Source organism: Protopterus annectens, chromosome 12.part0 (genome assembly GCF_019279795.1).
Source record: "Protopterus annectens isolate FY-2018-M chromosome 12.part0, PAN1.0, whole genome shotgun sequence".
NCBI classification, from domain to species: domain Eukaryota; kingdom Metazoa; phylum Chordata; order Ceratodontiformes; family Protopteridae; genus Protopterus; species Protopterus annectens.
Window position 1 is genome coordinate 800,787,367 of NC_056746.1, and position 24,512 is coordinate 800,811,878.

The following is a 24,512-nucleotide window of genomic DNA, read 5'->3' on the forward strand; positions in this document are numbered from 1 at the left end:
TAGATTACCAGTTGATATTTTTGCAGCAGCTACTCAGTCAACAGTTCATACATCTGTATCTGTATAAGCTTGTTGAACAATCTAGATCACAGTCATACTTTGGTTCCACCATTCTCAGAAATATCCTTTCTCGATACCATCCAGGTCCATATGCTTGAGAATATGTCCCACAGATGAACTGGACGAAAACAGACATCATTGAATTTTAAAGTTAATTGCTACCCATAATGGTAGATCATCCAGTTCAACCTCCCTTCCCCCCTTCCAAATTGTCACAAATGGATTTCTGATGACTGAGTTGTCTCTGGTATACCCTGTCTGTGAGCAGTCCTTACTGCCTGTTTCTCATAACCCTGCTGGGTTTTTTTCTTTCCTATATTCTGGGGTTAGTCTTGAACAGAGATTTTATGATTGATATGCACATGTATAAGTTTACATGTGGATATACTTTCTAATGGGGTGCAAACTCGATCTGAGTTACTGAGGTGGAGATCAGAGAATTATGGTTAGGCGAGGATTCAGAGCTCTGAAAGAAAAGAGCTTCAGAATCGGTGCCAAGGTCAGATATGACAACTCATAGTTGAACCTGACAGAAATCAGACAATATAGAGCTGTCGTTATAGTAAGTAGATAACTAATTTTTTTAGGGTTTGCATTCAGTAAGAAGAAAAAAGCAAGTCAGTTTTTAGCGATTCTTATGTGCTTTGAATAACATAATGCTACTAAGAGGATGCAGTTAAAGGAAGATGATGTTGGAGGAATGATATCCTTGGAATATGATTTTTCTGTGTTAGGATGGAACCCAAACTAAAGGCGCTACAGAAGAAGTATGCAGAACTACAAGAGAAATCAGCAAATATGAAGAATATGACACAATTCTTAAACGACCTGCAAAATCTACAGGCAAAATATATGAAGTACTTAGAGAAAAATCCAAAAGAGGAGGAAGTGGTAAGAAATATTTACAGTATGGTTAAGTAAATTCTAAATAAAAATGCAGTGTTGGCAGCATTTCTACCCAGCCAGTCATTATAGCTCATAATGGTAATGCTTATTAGTTTAGTTTACAGGTAAGCATTGTCTTGTCTAGCCTTACCTGCATTTTTCTATACTATTTCTGTTTTAACATAAACAGCTTTTAGATTTAAGAAGCATTTACCATTACCTGCATTTGACATTTTTGTTTATGGGACATTAGTTTATATTTTTCATCAGACAGGAAAAATAAAGTGGAATCGTTATTCAGTCCTCTGGCCTGAAGAAATGAAGTGTTGTAACGAGAAAGCAGTAACCAGAGGAGTGTCACAAACATCATCATTTGAGGGTACTTAAATGAACTATTACAATGAAGTATAAGTAGTTGTTGAGAGAAAGAACAGTTAAGTGACACACAACTGTACATTTTCAAGAGAGTATTGCAACAGTCATTAATAACAACTGGGTATGTCTTAACTCTTGTAGTCTAAGTTTAGTCCAACATATCCCAGCAGTGCACATGGTCCCAATTTGACCCTTTGTCAGTCTTCTGGCTCTTTTTCAAACCAGTCCAGGCTCATCCTGCTTGATTGTTCTTTGCAAAGATGGTCTTTCACCACTGAAATTTAGAGTACAGTAGTTAAGTAGGATAAGATGATACTTATAATAAGGTAGTTTTTGATTAACTGGTTTTAAGGAATACACTTTACAGGTATGCATTTAAAGCTTATATACATAACACAAGCAGAAGGTTATAAATCAGAGTGGAAAGGAATGATGATAAAAATTGTGAGTGTCTAAGAAATAAGGAAATAATGGTCCTAAGGAGAAGTTGACTGTTTTATGAATAAACTAAATAAAATAACAATACAGAATATCATCAAGTAACAGAAAGCATTCTAAGAATTAAGCCAACAAAGGAATGGTGAAAGGAGATTTTTCCAAGAGGGATTACTTCAAGCAGGGATGTAGAAAATAGGCAAGAGGGGTCTGGAATTTACTGGAGAAAATTATCAATGAAACCAAGGTATTGGGAACGAATAACTAGAGATGGAAAGGTAATACTAGAATGGGATGCGGCCAAGCAGAAATTTGGACTGCAGATTAGAGACAAGAGTATAATCAAGGAATTTTTCAGTATTTTGAGCTTTAGAAATTTTGGTCTCGGTATTTTGAGTTTAGGGATTTTGAAAGTCAGTATTTTGAAGTGGACCCATATAAACCTCTCTCTTTCATTCTGTTTTGTTGTTTCATTATGGCTGACAGGCGTACCAGCTTTAAGAAATTTACATTCTGTGGGCATAAGATCCCTAATTCTGATGCCTGCAAGGAATGCGTATTTTTTTGGGTGCTGCCCATCTAGAAATTGACTGCTCTGTTTGCTCGGAATTCAACTCCTGTGCGTTGAGTGACAGGAGAATAAGTTGGTGTTAAAAGGCTTGCTACCTCCTTCTGCTGATTCTGTCTTGGCTGAGGCTCCATCCCCATCCCCTAAATCTAATAAAGGGAAGCATGACTCAACTCTAAAAGAAAAGGAGTCCAGGAAATGGTCCCCTGACCATTCTTCTAATTTGGCTGTGATTCCTGAGGCTCTAGCTAAAGTATCCAAGAAACCAGATCCAATGTCAATGTCGGATCCTACAATTTCAAGCACAAAATCTCCCTGAATCCAATATCTCCTCAGTTCCATTCACCTTTTTTTACAAGAGATACTAAGGAAGCACGTCAGGCCACCTTCCACTATTTCATCCATTAGGTCTTTCAGGAGCTTATCTGAGGCAGAGGTGGATAGGATGATAAGGATGTTTCTCAGGGCTCAAATTGAAATGGGTGTAATTCTGGCTCCCATCCGACCTATGAGCCTTCCCTCATCTCAACCTCATGTTATATCTCCTTCTTCGATCTGACCAGTGGTTTCAGATCCTTCAAGTCTGAGATCTTCGAGGATGTCCCTGTTGGATTTGTAGACTGGCCATTCTTCCACTCCAACCATGCTTCTGACTTGCCCTGGAGCCAGTGTAGGTGCCGGATCCAGGGTTTAGGGTTGATTCCGAAGCTGTCGGAGCCATCATTGCCTCTTGGCACCTCAGTGTTGGATACCTTGGCTCCAACTCCTTCCTCAAGGCGGGGATGCACGGGGATTCATAGTTATGTGAAGGTAGTTTTGACACTGATGCGACTGGCTGTTTCTCCTGTACCTTCTGCCTTTAACACAGTGGAGAGGGCTTTCTCTGTACCCAGAGAGAGGACACCCCTTATCCTCTTTGGATCCTATTCTTCTTCCTCCGTCAAATTTAAATTCTGAGCCTCTCATGCCTACTCCACTGGGACAGCCATCCCATACTAGCCTTCAGACAGTCCTCATCCAGGACTCCATACCCACTTCTGATACCTCACCAGACCATTCGACTGATGAGGTCCTTAGAAAGAGGGTGTGCAAAAGGAGGTACCTAGATTCCCCTCAGGAATCTGTCGTTGAAGACACAGACTGATGAATGCGAAGGGTCCCCAAGATCTCCACCTGTTGATGTCTTCTTTTCAGGGATCCTAGAAATTTTCTAACGGAGAGGTAGATGGTCTCCTGATACCCCTTCCCAAGAGGAGTCAGTGTTTCTGGGGGCTTTCAGGTCTGGCCCAGCAAAGTTCTTGGGTGGTCCCTCTGGCTGACAATTTGATCGACCTTCTCTCATGCCAAGCACAGAAGGAGCCTGATACAGTAGAACCCATACCTAAGAGGTCAGATAAGTTTTTAGCTGTACCCAAAGATAGGGCCCACTGGAGCAAGATAGTCCCAGTAGATGCCATGGTGATGGTGGCAGCCACTAAGAGGGAGTTTGCGAAACAGAGCTCATCTGTCCATCCCCCTAAAAGAGAGTTTAGGGTCTTGGACAGATTTGGTAGGTGCTTTTATGCCTGGGTGACCTTTGCTGTTCGATCAATGAATTATTTGGCACACTTCACCAGATCACAAAGGGATTTGACCCAAGGAGCTTTCCAAATCTCTGTCAGTGTCCTTGTCTGTGGAGGACAGAAAAAAATTTCTTCACAACTGGCCACCCTTCAGTCTGTTTCCAATGTGTCCATGAGGTTGATCTCTCATGCAGCAGAAGGTACCTCTTGGGCAGCAGGTTCAGGCATTGTGATCAGGAAGCACTCCTGGGTGCGCCTTTGTGATTTTGCAAAGCCCTTCAAGTCTTTGTTCATCAGTGATCCTTTTGATGGATCATCTTTGTTCAGCCCCAAAGTTAAGGAAACGCTTCTTAGACGTGAGCAAGATGGAAAGACCTTGTCTGCCTTAGGAATCAGTAAAAAGATGTGATTTTGCAAGTCCCAAGGGCCTTTCCAGGAATCATAAGAAGATGGTTTGTGCCGGGGCAGACGCTAACGGAAGATGCCATCCTTGTGGCAGGTGTGACCAGCAAAACCAGGTCTTCAGAGATGCTTCTTTGAAAAGCCCTACCAGTGCTCCTGAAGTGTTATCCGACTGCTGTACTCCTGAGGCAGTCGGGGGGGGGGTGCTTATTTCTGCACCCAGAAGCCTGGGCATCCATCACACAGCACACTCGGGTACAGTAGATTATATCCAGATGTTATTTCATACCATTTTCCCAAATTCCGACAGCAAAAACAAAAAACATTCCCAATGGTTCACCCTGTCAGAAGGAAACAGCAGCCTTGGAAATAGTAAAACTGCTAAAAAAAAGTGTCATCCAAAAAGTACCCCCAGACCACCAAGAATATGAAACTTAACTCCAGATTCTTTTTAGTGCCAAAGAAGATAGGGGACTTGAGAACAATTCTGGATCTCAGCCATCTAAACCAGTATGTAAAATATTCAAAATTCTGGATGGTCACAGTTCAGTCCATTTTACCTCTACTGCGAAAGGACAATTGGAAGTGCTAGACAGATCTTCAGGATGTGTACTAGCATATCAAAATGAACAGGCACTCTAGAAGATACTTGTGCTTCTGACTGGGAGCTACCCATTACCAGTTCAGAACACTGCCCTTTGGCCTCACCACAGCCTCCAGGGTGTTCACCAAATGTATGGCCATGGTAACAGCTCACGTGAGACTGCTGGGGTTCCATGTATTTCCATACCTAGATAATTGGCTCCTGGCTGACTCATCCAAGCATCTATTAATTCAAGCAAGGAATTACTTGCTTCACTATGTAATCAGTTGGGCAATATGGTCAGTTAAACCAAATCACAGATTATGCCTACTCACTCCCAGGAGTTCATAGGTTTTCATTGAGACACGATCAACTAGATGGCTTCACTTCCTCTAACAAAAGCAAGTTCATATTGTCAGGTTACAGGTCATGAAAGTGATCTCCCTTTCTTGTATTACAGCAAGGCTAATCCTTCAAGCATTAGGTTTGATGTAGCAGCAATAACTCTAGATGTGAATTTGTTAAATCTCGCTGTTTATTCTCACTGATGGGTTCGGAGCCAATCCTCGGCTCCAACACGGCCGATAGCAAAGCTCAAGGTTTGCCAGTAGCTTGAGACCAAGCCCTTATCCCACAATGCACTGCTGGAATTACCTCAGATCTAGTTTGCTGCGGCAAGAGAGATCTCTGTGATCCAGCTAGCTCGGACCATTTTGTGAAAAATAGCAAGTTTTTTGATAAAAATTCTTCTTCTTTCTATTATATCTTATTCATCTAAACAGTTTGTGTGTTGTTAAAATTATAATACAGAAATACTAGTTTGTGGGTTAGTGCCCTGTGTTGGCTTAATCTTCTTGTGTGGGCCTTTTAGCCCTATTTAGAGTTAATAATAATTCTTCTAGTCAGGTTTCTCTCAGTGGGACTTTTTAGCCCTGTATTTGAAATTTATAGTTTTACCTCTGTGGTAGATAGTGCCCGGTATGGGCTTAGTTTGCTTTCCTTACTTAGCGTTGGGTCTCTTTAACCTATTTAGATTTCAGTATACTGTTATTTGTACTCTACACGTTTGTACTGTTTAGAGCATGTCAGATAAAAAGTCTCATCCCAAATCAGGATTCAAGAAATGCCCAGATTGTGGGCAGAAAATGTCCGTCACTGACAGACACATCCAGTGTGTTTACTGTCTGGGGGCTAAACACCTCCAAGACACTTGCAGTATTTGCCATTCCTTTTCATCAAGATTTCTCTTGGAGAGAAGGAGGAAACTCATTGACAGGGGATTACTACAACATTCCTTTTCTGAAGTGTTGGGTAGCCAGGAAGGTGCCAGCACTTCTTCCAAATCCTCTAAATCTTCGGATTTGAAAGTTGTAAAAAAGGCAAGAACTTCAGAGGGTACAGAGTCATCGGTTCCACAGCTCTCAGAACAGTGTGTCCTTTGATTCGGAGCCAGGTCCCAGTCCTGGAGCCGGTCTCTGAGGTTCCCTCTTCTCCTCTGCTCCAGTCAGCACCTTCAGTGCATTCATCTAAGTCTTCAGTCAGCCTTTCGGATTTGGACATGGATCGGCTAGTGCAGAAGCTTTTACAGGCACCAGGACTTGCCAAATTGTTGTCGGCCCCAACCATTTCGTCGGAGCCAAAGAACATTTAACTGGATTTGTCTACTCCTCCTCTGAGCTGTACTGGACCCTCAGAGCCAAAGGAACCCGAACCGATTGTCGAATCTTTGGAGCCAAGACCCGCACCGGTGTTATTGGCTCCATCTACTTGGACGTCCTTGGCGCCAGCCGAAAACTCCAGGAGCCAACGCTCTCCCATTGGGTCCAGGGAGGATAGTCAGACTGATTTGTCGGCATCGACTCTTCCTCTTGGGGCTTCTGCTCGGATGAGCTCGGCTCCTACCTCTGGCTCAGAGCCCATGGTTTTGGTGCGGGAGGATCGGACGGTCCTTTCGGGTCCGTCTACCCCTTCTCGTCGGAGCCATGGCGCCTTCGATGCTATGAGGAGAGTCCTGTCTCCCAAGACTACGTCAGCATTGGTTCGGCATTCCCTCTCCCCTCAAGCTCCTGTGTCTGCTTCTTCATCTACCGGTCCCCCTAAGCGTAGAGACCGTGAGCCTCAAGTACCTCCACAGGGCATCCCCTGCTCTTCCGAGACCTCCCCAGATCTCCCCACTGAGGAGGTGCCCAGGAAGAGACTGTGCAAGAGGAGGCACTTAGACTCCCCACAGGAGTCTTTGACATCTGACACGGACTTGGATGAGTCAGAAGGGTCCCCTCAATCCCTCTCTGAGGATATCTCCTTTGCAGAGATATTAGAGATCCTTAGAGGGGCGATTGGCAGTCCTAGACCCCTACTGAGGACGAGTCCATGCTCTTGAAGGCTTTTGGGTCTCAACCTTCCACTTCGTGGGTGTCTCCGCCTTACGATGAACTCATGGAGCTGATTTATCGTAAGGCATGGGGAGTCACCAGAGGCCATGGAACCTGTCCCTCGCAAGCCAAATAAATTAATTTCTGCCCCAGTGGACAAGGCCTTTTTGACCAAAGGAGTGCCTGTTGATGCCATGGTGGTAGCTGCAGCCACCAAAAAGGAAGTGTCTGAAACATCCGGATCTATCCATCCTCCTAACAGAGATTCTAGGGTCATGGATAGATATGGGAAATGCATGTTTAGTTCATCAACTTTTTCTCTGTGATCACTGAACTACTTAACCCATTTTACGAGACTACAAAGAGATCTCCTGAAAGAGCTAGGAGATACTCTCCAGGGTACGGTAGCTGCAGGGGTTGCTGACAAAGTCAACACACAGCTCGCTACCCTAAACTCAGTTGTGAACTCGTCCATGCGTCTCATATCTTATGCAGCTGATGGTTCGAGTAGAACCGCCAGTTCAGTCATTGCTCTGCGAAGACAAGCCTGGATGCATTTCTGTTCCTTTGCGGAGCCCTTTAAGTCTTCTTTTATCAACACCCCATTTGATGGCGCATCACTGTTTGGGCCTAAAGTAAAGGAAACTTTAACCAGGTGTGAGCAGGAAGGCAAGACCCTATCTGCCGTTGGAGTCCATTTTTCTACCCCCTACTCGGCCCTACCCCAAGGGCCCTAGGGGAGGGAAAATGTGGTTCCAAAAAGCACAGGGAGCCTTTCAGGACACACGTGGAGAAACCCCCTCTAGAGGCAGAGGGAGGGGGTTATAACAGTAGATGCCGCTCCCGTAGCAGAGGGGGCCCGCAGCAACAGGGTGACAGGGGCCAGTTCTCTGGTCAACCCTACCAGCGCCCCTGAAAGGGGGCCCGGCTGTTAGGCTCTGGAGGTAGTCGGGGGTCGCTTGTCTTTGTACCCAGAAGCCTGGCTAAACGTAACATCAGATACATGGGTACAAAGCATCATTTCCAGAGGATATTTCATACCGTTCTCTTCCCCTCCCATTCCTGTAAACAGAATCCCACATGTTCCACCCAGTCTGAGGGAACAAGAGGTCCACAAATTGCTAGAAAAAAGAGTCATCCAACTAGTCCCAGCAGACCAAGTTGGATCGGAACTTACTCAAGATTTCTTTTGGTACCAAAGAAAACAGGGGACTGGAGACCTATCTTGGACCTCAGCAGACTCAACCAGTTTGTAAAGAAAGCAAAGTTCTGAATGGTCACCCTTCAGTCCATTCTTCCCTTCTTAGGGAAAGGCGATTGGATGTGCTTCATAGATCTCAAGGATGCGTACTATCACATAAAGATGAACAGACACTCCAGAGATCACCTGCATCATTACCAGTTCCGAGCCCTGCCCTTTGGTCTCACTACAGCCCCCAGAGTGTTCACCAAATGCATGGCAGTGGTCACGGCTCACCTGAGGTGTCTAGGATTCCAGGTGTTTCCATACCTAGACTATTGGCTCCTTGTCGCTACCACCAGGCATCAATTGACTCAGGCAACACAATACACTCTGACACTCTGCCATCAATTAGGCATTACAATCAATTTTGAAAGTCTGCCTTATCGCCATCGCAGCATACTGTTTTTATAGGAGCAGAGTTAGATACCTCAACCACCACTCTACGTCTTCCAATCGAAAGAGTCTCACTTCTCTGCCAACACATCAACTCACTGGTGTCAAAGAACAAAGCTACAGCAGCAGAGGTCTTGAAGGTGCTAGGTTTGATGGCGGCAGCAATCCTAGCTATACCACTCGCAAGGATGCATATGCAAATTCTTCAATGGCTCCTCTTTGCTCAGTGGTCTTATCAGAAACTACCGATGCACCACATGATTCTCATCACAAATTCTTCCAAGAGAGACCTTCGGTGGTGGTTGACGTCTCTTCGTGTCACAATCGGAAGACCCGTTGTTTCTCCCCCCCTAGTAGCCACTGTGACCACGGACGCTTCCCTGATAAGGTGGGGGAGGTATTTTCAGGGAAAGACTGCTCAAGGCACATGGACAGATCAAGAGTCACATCTGCATATCAATGTTCTGGAGTTGAGAGAGGTACTTCTGGCATTGCAGTACTTTCAGGACTCTCTTCCTCTAGGGGCAATTGCAATTCAGACAGACAACATGTCTGTGGTCTGGTACTTGAACTAGCAAGACGGAACCAAATCTTACCCCCTTTGTCGAGAAACCCTCAGGGTATGACAATGGGCTGTGTCATCCCAGCGTTTTCTGTTAGCAATGCACATCCCGGGGAAATCCAATGTGATAGCGGACAAGCTGAGCAGGGCAATACTTTTGCCTCACGAGTGGTCTCTCAACCGAGTTGTGGATTTGATTTTCCACAAATGGGGCCAGCCTTGCTGCGACCTCTTTGCCAGTCACATCAATACCAAATGCAGAAGCTACTTTGCCCTAATACCACCTCCAGAACATCCCCTGAGAGATGCACTCATGCTGCACGATTGGCCCCATGTCTCCTTTATGCATTTCCACCCTTTCCATTGATACCCAGGTTTTTACAGAAAGCAAAATCGCTAGGAAGGACAGTTATCCTCATTGCCCCCTACTGGCCTCGACAGATTTGGTTCCCCTTCCTTCACCATCATCTGCTGGAGAACCCATGGATCCTGGACCCAGTTCCGGACCTACTGACACACCCATCAGGGGACCACTATCCTTCACTGCAGTCCCTAAAGCTGACTGCTTGGCTAATCCACTTCCCCTAATTGCCAGGCTTCATTCTATCTCAGATGATACAAGACAAATCCTTTTGTCTTCTCATAAGCCATCCACCAGGAAACTGGACTGCAGTAAGTGGAACAGATTCACAATTTGGGCCAATATACAGAAACTTGACCCCTTCCGAGCTCCTCTGACGTCCATTTTAGAATTTTTGACAAAGATCTTTAAGGAAGGAGCAGCAGCTGCCACAGTTCAAGTCCAGTTAGCCCCCATATCAAATTTCCACCTTGGATTCGATGGGTTGAACGTTATGGGCCATAAGTTATCTAAGGCTTTTCTTAAAGGTGCCTTTCACATGAGACCTCCTGTCAAAATCCCGTATTCTCCCTGGAATTTGAATTTTATGCTGTCTCAAATTATTCTTCCCCCTTTCGAACAAGCATCTTCTTGTGATCTCAGATATTTGTCCTGGAAGACTATATTTCTGGTAGCCATTACTTCTGCCCTCAGAATGTCAGAACTTCAAGCATTATCTGAAAGGCCTCCTTACATGATTTTCCATGCTGATAGAGTATCTCTCAGAGCAAACCCCTCCTTTTTGCCTAAAGTCTGTTCTGAATCCAATATCAATCAGGTCATTGAGCTGCCAGTCTTTTTTCCCAACCACTCTAACAAATTGGAATACATGCTGCACAAACTTGATGTACACAGACAGCTCAGATTTTATCTTGACAGAACTAAGGATATTAGAAAATCAGATCAACTTTTTGTATCCTTTTCGGAGGCCAGAAAAGGCAATCCAGTGGCTAAAACAATTCTATCTAAATGATTATCAGATTGTATATCCTTTGTTTATGCGAATGCAAGCATGCCATTGACACACAAACATAAGGCTCATTCTGCCAGAGCCGTTTCTACGTCTTCTGCCTTTCAGGCTAAATTGCCCCTTGACAATATTTGTGCTGCAGCCACTTGGTCTAAGCCTCATACCTTTATCACACATTACAAAGTAGATGAGGCTTCCAGGGACAGGTCTTCTTTTGGTTCCACGGTCCTGAAAATGTACTCCCCAGGATTGAGGGTGCTAGGGACGCTACCCATCAGTGAGAATAAACGGTGAGATTTAACAACTTCACATAAAGAAGTTATGTACTTACCATAACGTTCCATGTGAGTTGTTTATCTCGCCTTTATTCTCACGTCCCTCCCTCCCTCCTGGCTGACAGTTGACTTAGAGTCTTGTATGTTCCTGGTTATTCAATACTTCTTCCCCTTCGGGAAGTGCTTCCTTGTAGAAATAAATAAAAGGGTATATATACTCGCAGCAAACAAGATCTGAGGTAATTCCAGCAGTGCATTGTGGGATAAGGGTCTTGGTCTCGAGCTACTGGCAAACCTTGAGCTTTGCTATCGGCCGTGTTGGAGCCAAGGATCAGCTCCGAACCCATTAGTGAGAATAAAGGCGAGATAAACAACTCACATGGAACGTTATGGTAAGTATATAACTTCTTTTTCCATTAGCCAGATTACATATGTGGGTCTTGCAGTGAACTCTTTCAGTACAGTGGTCTATTCTTCAGCATCCTTAATCACTCCAGTCAAGATTTCCAAAATTTGCAAGGAATATCTTCTTTGGCGGATTCTTTTAGAAAACGTATGTCAAAGTCACCTCTTTGTTCTCCCACAGTCAGTAGGCACAGTCACCACAGATGTCACCCAAATTGGAAGGGAGACATTTTTTGGGAAGGACAGTCCAAAGTGCATGGTCCCCAGAAGAGGCCAGTTTGCACATCAATGTCCTAGAAATGTGAGCAGTCCTTCTAGCATTGCAGGCCTTTCAAGATGTTATTCCTTCAAGGATGATTGAGCAATCAAACAGACAACATGTCAGTAGTCTGGTACATCAACAGATGGGAAAACCAGATCTTACCCATTGTGTGGCAGTTGGTGATCTCTCCCAGTGGCTTTCTTATGCAACACACATACCGGAAAACCAACGTACTTGCAGGCAGACTAAGTAGGTCCATTTTGATGTCTCATGATTGGTCTCTCGAAGAGTGGCAGAAAAGATTTTTCATCAGTGGGGCTAGCCATGCTGTGATCCTTTTACTTTTCCCCCCTCAACAAGTGCAGCAGGTTCTTCACCCTGGTCCCTCCATGGAGGGAGTTACCGAAAGATGCGCTAGTCCACGACTGGCCCTCTGGTCTCCTTTGCTCTTACCCTCTTTACCTCTCATCCCCAAATTTCTACAGAAAGTATACCAGTTGAAGATAGCAATCATCCTCATTGCGCCCCTGAAGCCACTGTTGCAACCGACAGGGATGAAGCACACGGACTTCAGTGGCCTCAAGTTGACCCATATGGTTTCCACAGTTCCGGTGATGGCTAGACAGTCCAGGCTTTCCTTCCTATTTTGACATATTCTTTTGTCCTCTTTGAAGCTTTCCACCAGGAACATTTAAAAAAGTAAGTTGAACAGATTTTCAGTTTGGGCCCTTCGGTGACACCTGAGCACTTTCCCTGCCCCAGTCTCGGTATTTCTCAATTTTTTGACTTCCATTTATAACAATAGGATGAGTTATTCTACTGTTAAAAGTTCAGTTAGTAACTATTTTAAATTTTCACTCAGGTGAGAATCATTCTTCCTTGGCTTCTTTAAAACTTTGCAAGGCCTTTCTTAAGGGTACCTTTTTACTCAGGCCCCCTGTTAAAAATCCTACCCTTCCTTGGAATTTGACTATTCTATTACAAGCTCTAACCCAAACTCCATTTCAGCCTTTGGCTAAGATTGACTTCAACAACTTGTCGTGGAAAACAGTTTTTCTGGTAGCTATCACTTCTGCTAGATGAGTACTGAACTCCAAGCCCCCTCCGCAAGATCTTCATACTTAAACTTCCATATGGATAGGGTTTCATTACGAATGGACTCTTCATTTTTTACCTAAAGTGGCTTCTGAATCCAACATAAAAGAGGTTATCAATTTACCTGTGTTGTTTCTGAAAATTTCCATTGAGAATACATGCTGCCTCTTTTGGACATACATCAGCAGCTTAGATTTTATCTGCACAGAATCCAAGATTTTAGGAAAACTGATCAATTGTTTGCATTTTTCTTCAAGAACAAATTGAGTAAAGCAGTGTCTAAAGTGACTCTGGCTAAATGTTTGGCTGATTGTATATCCTTTGTTTCTAAAGGAAGAGGTTTATCTTCACCTAATCCCCAAAGTACATTCCATGAGGTCTGTAGCCATCATCAACCCCCCATTTCCTATTTTCTACATGGGGTTGGGTATCGTGTTAACTGTTGCCATCTCTTTCAATTCAATGCTACACCCCTGACTACTTCGACATTCATGCCTGTCGCAGATCTTCTGTCACACAGTCCATCCACCTCTTTGCTAAACATCCTTCTTTCCTCTTACCTTCTTCCTGTCTGTCCCAAATCATCTTCACCAGATTGTTTTTTTGCTTTTCTGCACATGTCCAAACCACTGTAATCTGTTATATTTGATCTTTTCTGCAATTGCAGCTACTTTGGCTTTTGCTCTTATGCCCTCATTTCTTTGTCCCACAGTTGCATCCTACTAGCCTTCTCAGACACTTCATTTGCATCATAGCTTCCTCATTTGCTTTGCCTTTACTCTCCAAGTTTCTGTACCATACAGTAGTACAGTTCACACCACTGTCTTCTAGACATTACTATTCAGCTTCTTTCTGTCATTCACTACACTTGAGACTGTATGCAAGTTGGCTGTAGCCTCTCTGATTCTAGCTTTGATCTCTTCATTCAGAATTCCCTTCTCCTCAACCACCCATCCCAGGTGGGTCTATATTAATTAATCGAAATACGTATTCAGCAAAGGCTAAACAGCAAAATTCAATACAGTGAAGCAAGTAGTTTTTCCCAGGGTTAGGAACCACTCACCCTGTAGCACTCCAGAACACACACTGCACTAAATCAAACCCACCCAAGTGGGCTCCCCCCCCCAACTATATATACCAACTCCACGATCACATTATGGGGGGGGAAAGAGCAAAGTTGTGCTGATGGCCCAGCAGTCAGTATTATTACTTCCCTTTTCCTTTTGTCTCTAATATTCTGCTGAATGTGTATCCTGAAATCATTTCTTTGTCAAATTCACATGCTCATTCTTATCCAAATTTGTCTCCTGCAACATTGCTATTTGCACCCTACATTTCTTAATATAATTCATTTTTTCTGTTTTTTTTTTTTCAATACCTGTAAAGCCGTTTACATTACATGATAATATGGACAAAGTAACCATTACCATAGAAAACTATTATTCTCACTTATTTTATATGACAGTGATTTTGAAGGTTTATTTCTGACTTTTAGTTTACATGGAGACAATAACATTTGGCAGGCTGATCTATTATGTAGTTGCTTCTTCTCATCTCCTTTTTAACCTTTGTCACATTTTTCAAGACATTTTGTTTCAATGAAAGCACTCAAACAAAAAACTAAATGGATACCAGAACCCCAGCCCCAACCCTTTTTAATTTAGAACAAACATGCAAAACCACGTACATTCTACCCCTCCAGATAGTAGCAGTTGTTCCAAATCGACAGCAGTACTCGTAGGTAATACCTAAACTAAAATTTAAGTTACCCATCCTAAAGTGCATGTTCATAGATTCATAGGGTGGTACTAGGCTATCGGCCCTAGGACCTATACAAGCCTAGCTATAAAAATTCCCTGGCTATTTCTTCCCACAATATTTACTTCCCTGGACCCCTGTGTAGCAGGTGACTGACATGATCCCTGGGGTAAATTTCCTATCTCCCATCCAGTCGTCAAGGTTCCTTTTGAAGAGGGCCAAAGAGGCACTCTGCTTGACATGTATGGGCAGTCTATTCCAGAGTCTGGAGAGTCTCTGGGTCAAGAACCTCTCCCTCCAGCATGTTTTGTTCATTGTGATGACAAGGTTTAGATCCCTGGAGCGTGTGGCTCTGAGGGTTTGGGATTTCTTTAAGTGTAGCATGTCCAACAGCTCTGGGTTTGACATGGCCTTGTATGTTAAGCAGAGATCGCCTCTGAGTAGATGATATGCGACAGAGTATGGCTGGAGTTTTTTTTAGATGGTCAGCATAGGGCATCTGCTTTAGGCCTGTGATTCATTTAGTGAGGTATTTCTCCGGCCTTTCCAGTTGTTGCAGATGTCTTGAGAGGTATTCTATATTAGGTCTAATAAGGGATGAGTACAGTGGGACAATGACCTCCTTTTTTCTGGATGAAAGCCCTTAGTGATGAAGTGTGCCACATAGAAGGATTTCCTGACTGTTGTGGCGATGTGGTTATCGAAGGTGAGACCACTGTCCACCTGTGTGCCGAAGTCTCTTATCACACTTGCGGTGTTTAGTGTACTGCCACCTATGTGGTAATTTACGGGTACATGTTTTTTCCCAAAGGGGATAACTATACATTTCTTGGCATTGAGCTTGAACCCATGGCTCTGGCACCAAGCATCTGTTTCTCTAAGGCCCTTTTGTAGAATATCCACATTATTTGGGGATTCAGTAATGGCTCCCAGTTTGCAGTCATCTGTGAGCTTTGTTAGCCAGAGTCATTTAGTGTTGGCCTGTACTTCAGAGAAGTAGATGCCAAACAAGAGCGGTCCCAGGACTGCACCCTGAGGTATGCCACTTGTCACTTGTCTGGAGCTGGATTTGGAGTCGGCTACTTTTATAGTGTGTGTTCTGTCAGTAAGCCAGTTGACAACCCATCAAGTGACATAGGGATTAATGCCCAGCTTAGTAAGTTTATCTATGATTTCAGAGGGGATGGTGTCAAAGTCCTTGGCGAGGTCCAGATAGGCTGTGTGGGCTGCCTTACCCTCATCCACAGCTCTGGAGACTGATTCGAAGAAGTCAGTCAGGTTCAGAAGACCAGATCACGAACCCAGCCTGGGTGGGGTCCAGTGTTTGAAGGTTGCCAATGTCTTTGTTTACAGCCTTTGTTCCCACTTATACAAATTGCTTGTCTGTTCTTTTCTTATCTTTATCCTCATTAATTAGTTTTTGTGTGTTTGTGATTGAGTAGAAAGAAATTAATGGTAGGCTGTATTCTAATGTGGGTATAAGGACTTTTTTATTACAGCTAGAAGTGATTTAAGAAAGAAGCTGAGAGATTTTATAACAAAGGTTTAATTATACTACTGTTTTGTTTACTTTCTTGTCAGTATGTTGCATAAAGCTTAGTGCTGGATGCAGTGTAATCCCCAGTTATCTTTCCTCAAATACTTGAATAAGATGCAACCTTTGTTATCCTTGACCTGATTAGAAACCTAAGATCATAACTGTTGATTTAACTGGGTTCATAAGAAGTCTATTCTTGCAAGCCTGGATAAACAGGTTTCTGCAATTGTTTTGCAACTTTTGTTGGAGGTCATTATGACTTTTGCTGTATTCTGTAAGAGGATGTCATCAACATATATATATATATATATATATATATATATATATATATATATATATATATATATATAGTTAATTTTGTGGTACATAAACTAGGGGGTACTAGATCTTATTCCTTGTATAAGCTGTCCATGACTGCCTGGGAAGTGGCATCTCAGCACAATCTCTTCCATTAGGTAGCTTACATCCTGTCAGAGTAGAACTCAGTAACAGACACTTTGAGTAGATCCAGGACAGACCCTCAGAAATGGATCTTAACACCCACATGTCTTTAGGATATTGTTCACCTGTGGGGAATGTCACAAGTTAATCTGTTAACCTCCATTCACAATCGGCAGTTACAGAAATTCGTACCTGTAGTCCTTGAAACAAGACTGGAAAACAGACGCCTTCTGTTTCCTGTGGATGGGAATGTTCTCTATGCTTCCCCCCTCTGATTACCAGAGTCTAACTAAAGATCAAGAAAAGACTCTTGTGAAGGATATAACTGGGAACATATGTTTTGGGAGCGTAATCAGTTGGCAGAGTTTACAAATTCCATACAGGGTACTCTTGTCAGGAGTACTGGACCAGCAAATGAGTTTAACTAAGAAAATTATTTTTGAGCTGGGATACAGACTCTGCATTGACTGGACATAGTAATTCTGGTGGCTGCCTAAAAATCGAAACAAACTATACTTGAAGTAGTGAATATTGTAACAGAGATAAAAAAAAAAACAGGAGGTGGGATCTTTAGAAAAGGGTAGGAGTAAATTACATAGAAAAAAATGGAAGTTGTGAAAACAATACGTGCAAAAATGTTTTGGAGGAGAAATGACATTTAAAAGAAGGCATTGATTGAATAGTTTATGTAATGTTGCCTAGATTATAGGGTATATAATTGTGTGATGTACAATGTTTGTAATTGTGAACTTGTTAATATGGTTTGATTACTTTTATATAAGTGTATGTTTGCCTATGTCACAAGTGATAATTCAGTAAAGGTGTTTAAAAAGTAAGTTCTTCCAAGATTGTCCTGGTAACTCCCCGTTTGTCCAGACAACACCAGTTCTCCTTTCTCATAAATCTGGCCATGAGCAATTACCAAAAACTTCCTCAAAGAATGAACCTAGTCACATAAGACAAGGGATCTCTCATCCACTCCAGTATTCTGAACCTGACTGTTTGTGTGACGCGGTTTTTGATCCCTTTAAGATGCATCTTTACAGAGGAAGTACAACAAATAATAAGTAGGCTGGAAAACCTACTGAAATCTTTTTAGCTAAATGGAAAAAATGTCTAGCAGGCACTGAACCAGAGACTAGAAACTATCCCAGGCAGGTGTGCCACTGCATTTCCAGTATCTGAATGAATTGCTCAATTCTGGCCTATATTACATTGCAATCAAAATATACCTTTTGGCTGTTTCAGCTCATCTGCCATTAGATAACCCCCTTCCCCTTCTTTCCTGATTAAGCAATTCTTGAAAGGATTGTTACATATTGGACCACCTAGGAAACAGGTGGTTCCCCATTGTGATCTGAATTTTGTTTTGAAGAAACTGTTCCTCCATTTAAACCTTTGGCTAGTATTTTCATAAAATTTTGTATCTACTTATTACTGTCTTAAAAGAGTATCTCAGTTGCATTCCCTGATGTCTGCTTAACCTTTTTTTGTCTTTAATAATGAGAGAGCAGCTCTTGAAACAAATCCATCATTAATGCCTAGGTGGTTTTTGAGTCGATGCCAAACCAGACAACCCACCTTCCTGTTTGCTTTTCCCAGCTTAAAAGCAGACAGGGAAGAAAACTTAATTCCCTAAATGTCCACAGACCACTAAAATGCTACTTGGACAGGACAAAAGATTTCAGACTGGGAGACCAACTCATTATTATTTTTGAAGGTAAGTAGAAAGGGTAACCAGTTTCAGAACAGACATCTCCCACATAGTTATCCCAGGCTATTCAGTTCTTCTATTTTCAGTATCCCCCCTCGAATGTTACTTAACTAGAGACATGGTTAGTTGTGGGGCTTTTTGGAAAGGGGTAGATTCTGTACCCATTCTAGAGATAGCAGCTTATCCTCATAGGTGTGTACTATGCTAATGACCCTTGGGCCTTTACAAGCCAAGCCATAGGATTACCCTGGCATAGCGCCACCCGACCTTAGTTCCCAGTGCCTCTATCAAGTAGAGCCGCTGGAGTTATCGCCGGGGTGCAGTTTCTGTTTCTCATCCACTTATCAAGATTTCTCTGAAGAGGGTCAGCGAGGTGGTCTGCTTGACATGTATGGGAAGTTTGTTCCATAGCATGGGCAGTCTCTGGGTTATGAACCTGTCCCTCCAGCATGTTCTGTTAATTGTGGTAATGAGGTTGAGGTCTCTGGAGCATGTGGTGCGGAGGGATTTGGATTTCTTTAGATGTAGCATTTTAACAGAGCTGGGTCAGACATGGCTTTGTAAGTAAAGCAGAGATCGCCTCTAAGTAGGTGATATGAGACAGAGAATAGTTGGAATTTGTTGAGTCTGTCCATATAGGGCAAGTGTTTAAGGCCTAGGATGCTCTTTGTGAGGTACTTTTGTGGCCTCTCCAGTTGTTGCAGGTGTCTAATGAGGTACATGCCAAATGGGGCATTGTACTCAATGATTGGGCTAATGAGGGAAGAGTAGAGGGAGACAATGACCTCTTTCTTCCTGGATGCAAAACCCTTAGTAATGAGATGTGCCACATAGAAGGGCTTTCTGACCACAGTGGCAATGTTGTGGTCAAAAGAGAGGTTGCTGTCAACCTGTGTTCCCAGATCTCATGATGCCTTCTGTGTTCGGTAATTCATGGGAACCAGGTTTTTCCCAAATGGGATGATGACATATTTTTTGGCATTGAGCTTAAGGCCATGGTTCTGACACCAGTCGTTGGTCTCAGTGAGGCCATTCTGTAGGATGGCAATATCACTTGGGGGAGTTAATAATAGCTCCCAACTTGTAATCGTCTGTGAACTTTGTCAGCCAGAGTCCCTTCTTGTTGGCCTGGACTTGAGACGTAGATACGCAACAGGAGAGGACCCAGGACCGAACCCTGTGGGACTCCATTCGTGACTAGTCAGCAGTCTGACATGGAGTCAGCTACTATCACACTGTGGGTTCTATCTGTGAGCCAGTCTGCAACCCACCTAGTGATGTAGGGGTTGATGCCAAGCTTAGTGAGTTTTTCTATGATTCCTGAGTGGGGAATGGTATCAGAAGTCTTGGCCAGATCAAAGTAGACTGTATGAACCAACTTGCCTTCATCCACAGCTGTGGTGACTGACTCAAAGAAGTCGACCAAGTTGAGCAGGCATGATCTACTGTTCACAAAACCAAACTGTGTAGGATCCAGAGTTTGGAGATTTCCTATATCCTTGTTTATTACGTCCATGATGAGGCGTTCCATAGCTTTGCATATCAGATTCATCAGGCTAATGGGGTGATAGTTCCCAAGGTCTGTAGTCACTCCTCCTTTGTGGAGAGGGATAACTGTAGCAGTTCACCATTTGGTAGGGACAAAGCCTGAGTTGAGGCTGTGACTGAACAGGGTACACAGGTGAGATGCCAGTTCACTCTGTAGTTCATGTAGAACACAACCAGGGATATTGTCAGGTCCTATAGAAGCTGTATTCTTGGCCTTGGACAGTGCTGTTTTAACCTGTGCAACAGTAATACTGGGTGCCTGGCAATCTACTGGTATTGTGATTGGTCCTTTCGGGGGGTAAAGTTGGCACTGAATCTGCAATATCTGTTTGCTCATTATAGGAGGTATCATTGTGCAGTAGCTCAGAGCAAATCTTGGTATTGCCGTGGAGATTCTTTACATAACTATAGAAGGCCTTGTGGTTGTATTTACTATCTGCTGCAATTCTGTTTTCATAGCTAGCTTTAGAGGATTTGATGAGGGATCTCAACTTTTTGATGAGGCTGATAAGGGAGTTTTGCAGTCTTGGGACTTCGCCTTATTTCGCAACAGTTTCCACCTTCTGTTGTAGAGTTTGTTTATGGCAGGGAACTACCAGATTGGCTTCCCTTTTTTGGAGGAGAGTGTGTTGGTTCTATTGGGTATGGCGAGATCCATGTATTTGTGTATGTGTTCGTACAGTGCACTGGTGTATGATTCTGTGGTCACGCAACTATTCCCCATTTGCATGAGTGCCGCAAAGTTAGCCACCTCTGTTTTTAGGAGCCCAGAGTTAGCTTTGGAGAAGTTTTTCATGGTGGTTACCTGTGAGGGGGAGGGGTGGATTTCCAAGGTGAGTAGTGTGGTCTGATCTAACTAGGGAGGAGCTGACTATTGGTGTAGAGCAATGGTCACCCATGTTAGTAATGGCCAGGTCAAGGATGTTACTACCTCTAGTGGGGGTAAGAATGAGCTGGTCCAGGGCATTGGAATTAATGAACTCCAGGAAACATCGGGCATGTGTATTGGTACATGAGTAGTTTATTGCACTTCTGGTACCTCAGCTAACAAGCCTTCAAGGAATAAAATGTTATGCTATAGCAGCCTTTTTAAATCCCATCAATTTCATCTGCAAATACATTTCATTCATTAACCATTTAATTGATACAAATCACCACCCAAGCTTAAAGGTGTATTTACCTTATGTGAAAGAAAAGACAAACATATATTAAACCTTGCTATGAACAACACTATAACAATATTTCACAAATTATGCACATAATTAATAATAGTTCTTTTACTATTTTATTACTTTGAACTATGCCAAATTTAATGCCTAACTACCTTTCTACCTTCATTATTATCTAACAAAATTTGTGACCTAACATTCCCCCTTTAATTGCACATACATACATACATATATCTAGATATCTATATATATATATATATATATATATATATATATATATATATATGCACACACATGCAAACAAAAAAAAATCTAAACATCCAGTGAACTAATAATCCAGGATGAATTAAATTAATTTCATTAAACATCCCAATTTACTTCTAGATTCAATCCACGTGGATGTAGGGTTCCTTAGGTAATAATAAATTGTTTCCATCTTTAATAACCTATGTATAAGTTCATCCCCCCCATATTATAAATTCCAAAGGGTCTGACCAAAACACTGAAGAAAAAACTATCCACATTTCCCTCATGAACAGAGCAAAAATGTTGGGCCACTGGGCTCTCTAATCTCACATTTCTAACATCACCTGTGGTCCAATATTCTCAATTTAACCTTCCTTTTTGTTTGCCCAATATACCACATTGTTAGTGTGCATCCACACCCAGTGATGTAAATGACCCCACAAGAGTTGCATCGAAATTAATTTTTAGGTTATATGTAAAAAATCCAAGAGATGCAAAGTTTTTTGCAATTCCTAAGTTGCAGAAATCACTTACTAAACCCCCTGGGAGACAGATAGTGACGGGGGTGGGAGCATTTTTGCAAAACACTGACAATTTTTTTGGATTCTCAACTTAAGGTATTTCTTCCCAGGGGGTCAGACATATGTTAAAAATACTGCATATGTTTTGGAATGTATGGAGAAGATTCAGTGGAGTTCAGAGTATTACCTTGCTTTTGTGGATGTCAAATCACTCTGTACTAATATTAGAATAGAGAAGGGTTTAGAAGCAATCGTTAAAATGATGGGGGAGGGACCTAGAACTACTTACATTTGTCAGTTGTTGGAGTATGCCCTTACACATAATTATTTTGTCTTCGAGCATTTTATTTGCAGTTGGAGGGGACAGCAGTGAGGGCAGCTTTTGCCCCCTCTTATGCCATGTTGTTTATGGCTTTTTTTAAGAATTTGTTTGTCTACCCCAAATGTTTTTTCAAAAATAATGTGATTATGTTTAAACGTTTCATTGATGACTTGATATTTGTGTGCAAGGGAGATCAAAAGGAATTTGTAAATTTCATGGCCAATTTAAGTCAAAATTCTTTTGGCTTGGAGTTTGCATATAGAATTAGTAATAGAACTACGCAGTATCTTGATGTAGAGTTTTATGTAGATAAGGATGGAAAGCTTCGATATTGTCCTTTTCGTAAAATAACAGCTGCCAGTAATTTTCTAGAGGCTAGTAGTTCTCACCCATTGCATTTGATAAAGTCCTTACCCTATGGGGAATTCAAGTGTACCCTTATTAATACATCAAATAAACAAGTATTAGAATAGGAATTTGTTAGGGTAAAGAATAAGTTGCAAAGGAGGGGTTATAAGGACACATACATACAATCAGCAATGGATAAAGGTTAGAGGTATACCAAATAGAAAAAGTTATCAAGAGGGTTCCAGGAATGATTTTAATGCAAATGATTCAGAGGAAGTGGAGCCTATGTTTTATGTAACTAAATTCTCCCCTTTCTCAGATACCATAAGAGATTTGGTAAATAAATTATGGCCAGTAATTTGTAGAGATGAGGTGATAGGGAAGATATTCCCAAAGAGAGTTACCTTCTCATATGGTAGACTCAGCAATTTAAAAGAATTGCTTAATCAGAGAGTACAGAATACGGTGAGGAAAACATTGGAGGCTTTTCCTTGTGGAAGTTGCAAAGTGTGTAATAAAATTAAACATTTGGATGCTTCTGCCACTAATGGAAAGAAATTTTGGATTAAAAATTAATTTAGATGTGGCTCTTGTGGGGTCATTTACATCATTGGGTGTGGATGCACACCAACAATGTGGTATATTGGGCAAACAAAAAGGAAGGTTAAATTGAGAATATTGCAACACTTGGGTGATGTTAGAAATGTGAGATTAGAAAGCCCTGTGTCCCAATATTTTTGGTCTTTCCATGAGGGAAATTTGGATAGTTTTTTCTTCAGCGTTCTTGCCAGACCCTTTGGAATTTATAATGTGGGGGGGGAGAATTTATACATAGGTTATTAAAGTTGGAAACAAAATTTATTATTAACTTAGGAACCCTACATCCACGTGGATTGAATCTAGAAGTAAATTGGGATGTTTAATGAAATTAATTTAATTCTGTTTAGATGTTTTTTTTTGTTTGCATGTGTGTGCATATATATATATATATATATATATATATATATATATATATGTGTGCAATTAAAGGGGGAATGTTAGGTCACAGATTTTGTTAGATAATAATGAAAGCAGTAAGGTAGTTGGGCATTAAATGTGGCATAGTTCAAAGTAATGAAATAGTAAAATAACTATTATTAATTATGTACATAATTTGTGAAATATTTTTATAGTCTGTTTTTCATAGCAAGGTTTAATATATTTTTGTCTTTTCTTTCACATAAGCTAAATACATCTTTATGTTTGGGTGGTGATTTGTATCAATTAAATGATTAATGAATGACATGTATTTGCATATGAAACTGATGGGATTTAAAAAGGCTGCTATAGTATAACATTTTATTCCCTGAAGGCTTGTTAGCGGACGTACCAGAAGAAGTGCAATAAAGTGCAGCTATTCGCTTGGTTCCTGATTGTTTTTTGGAAACTTTATGGTCCTGTTGAATTTTGTGCTGTGTGTATTTGACTACATGAGTAGTTTACCCAGTTAATGGAGGGGTAGTTGAAGTTGCCTAGTAAAAGAGTGTTAGGTTGGACCATAATATTCTCCAGGGTGCTTAGGAAAGTGGAGTGCGAGTCTTGCGACATGGTTGGGGACCTGTAGCAGGCTACGACCTGAATCGCTGTCTTGCCTAATGTTAGCTGCACTTAAAGTATCTCTGCTGCATTATGTTGGGCTACCAGTCTGGAGGTGTGCACATCCTTTATGAATATGGAAACACCACCACCTTTGGAGCTTCGGTCCAAGTTCTGGTGCCAAAAGGTGCAGAATGAGTTATAGTGTGGTAGTGCAGGGGTGCTTCCTGCTGCCTTGAACCAGGTCTCTCTGTTACAACACAAATGTCGATGTTCTCCATTTTAAGGAGTACTTCGAGCGAATGCATTTTGAGATTTAGACTTCTAGCATTGAGCAGCACAACCCTCAGATTGCATTTGTTTGTAGCTTTTATGGTGGTAATTTGGTCTTTGGAACACCGCCTAAAAAAGGCACTAGAGGGGTGGCAAGAGCCTTGGTCAGTATCCCGAAGCTCAGGGGTGATGGATGCAGGCCATCTCTGGCAA

At 42.1% G+C, this 24,512-nt stretch overlaps 1 long non-coding RNA gene across 1 annotated transcript in view; it reads left to right on the forward strand.

Annotated features, from left to right (window-relative positions):
• Positions 1–798: 798 nt before the first annotated feature.
• Positions 799–24,512, forward strand: part of LOC122817356 — a 95,407-nt gene continuing 71,693 nt past the window's right edge. Inside the window, exon 1 of the long non-coding RNA XR_006367218.1 lies at positions 799–951. This is a non-coding gene — a long non-coding RNA (uncharacterized LOC122817356). The remainder of the gene's footprint in view (positions 952–24,512) is intronic.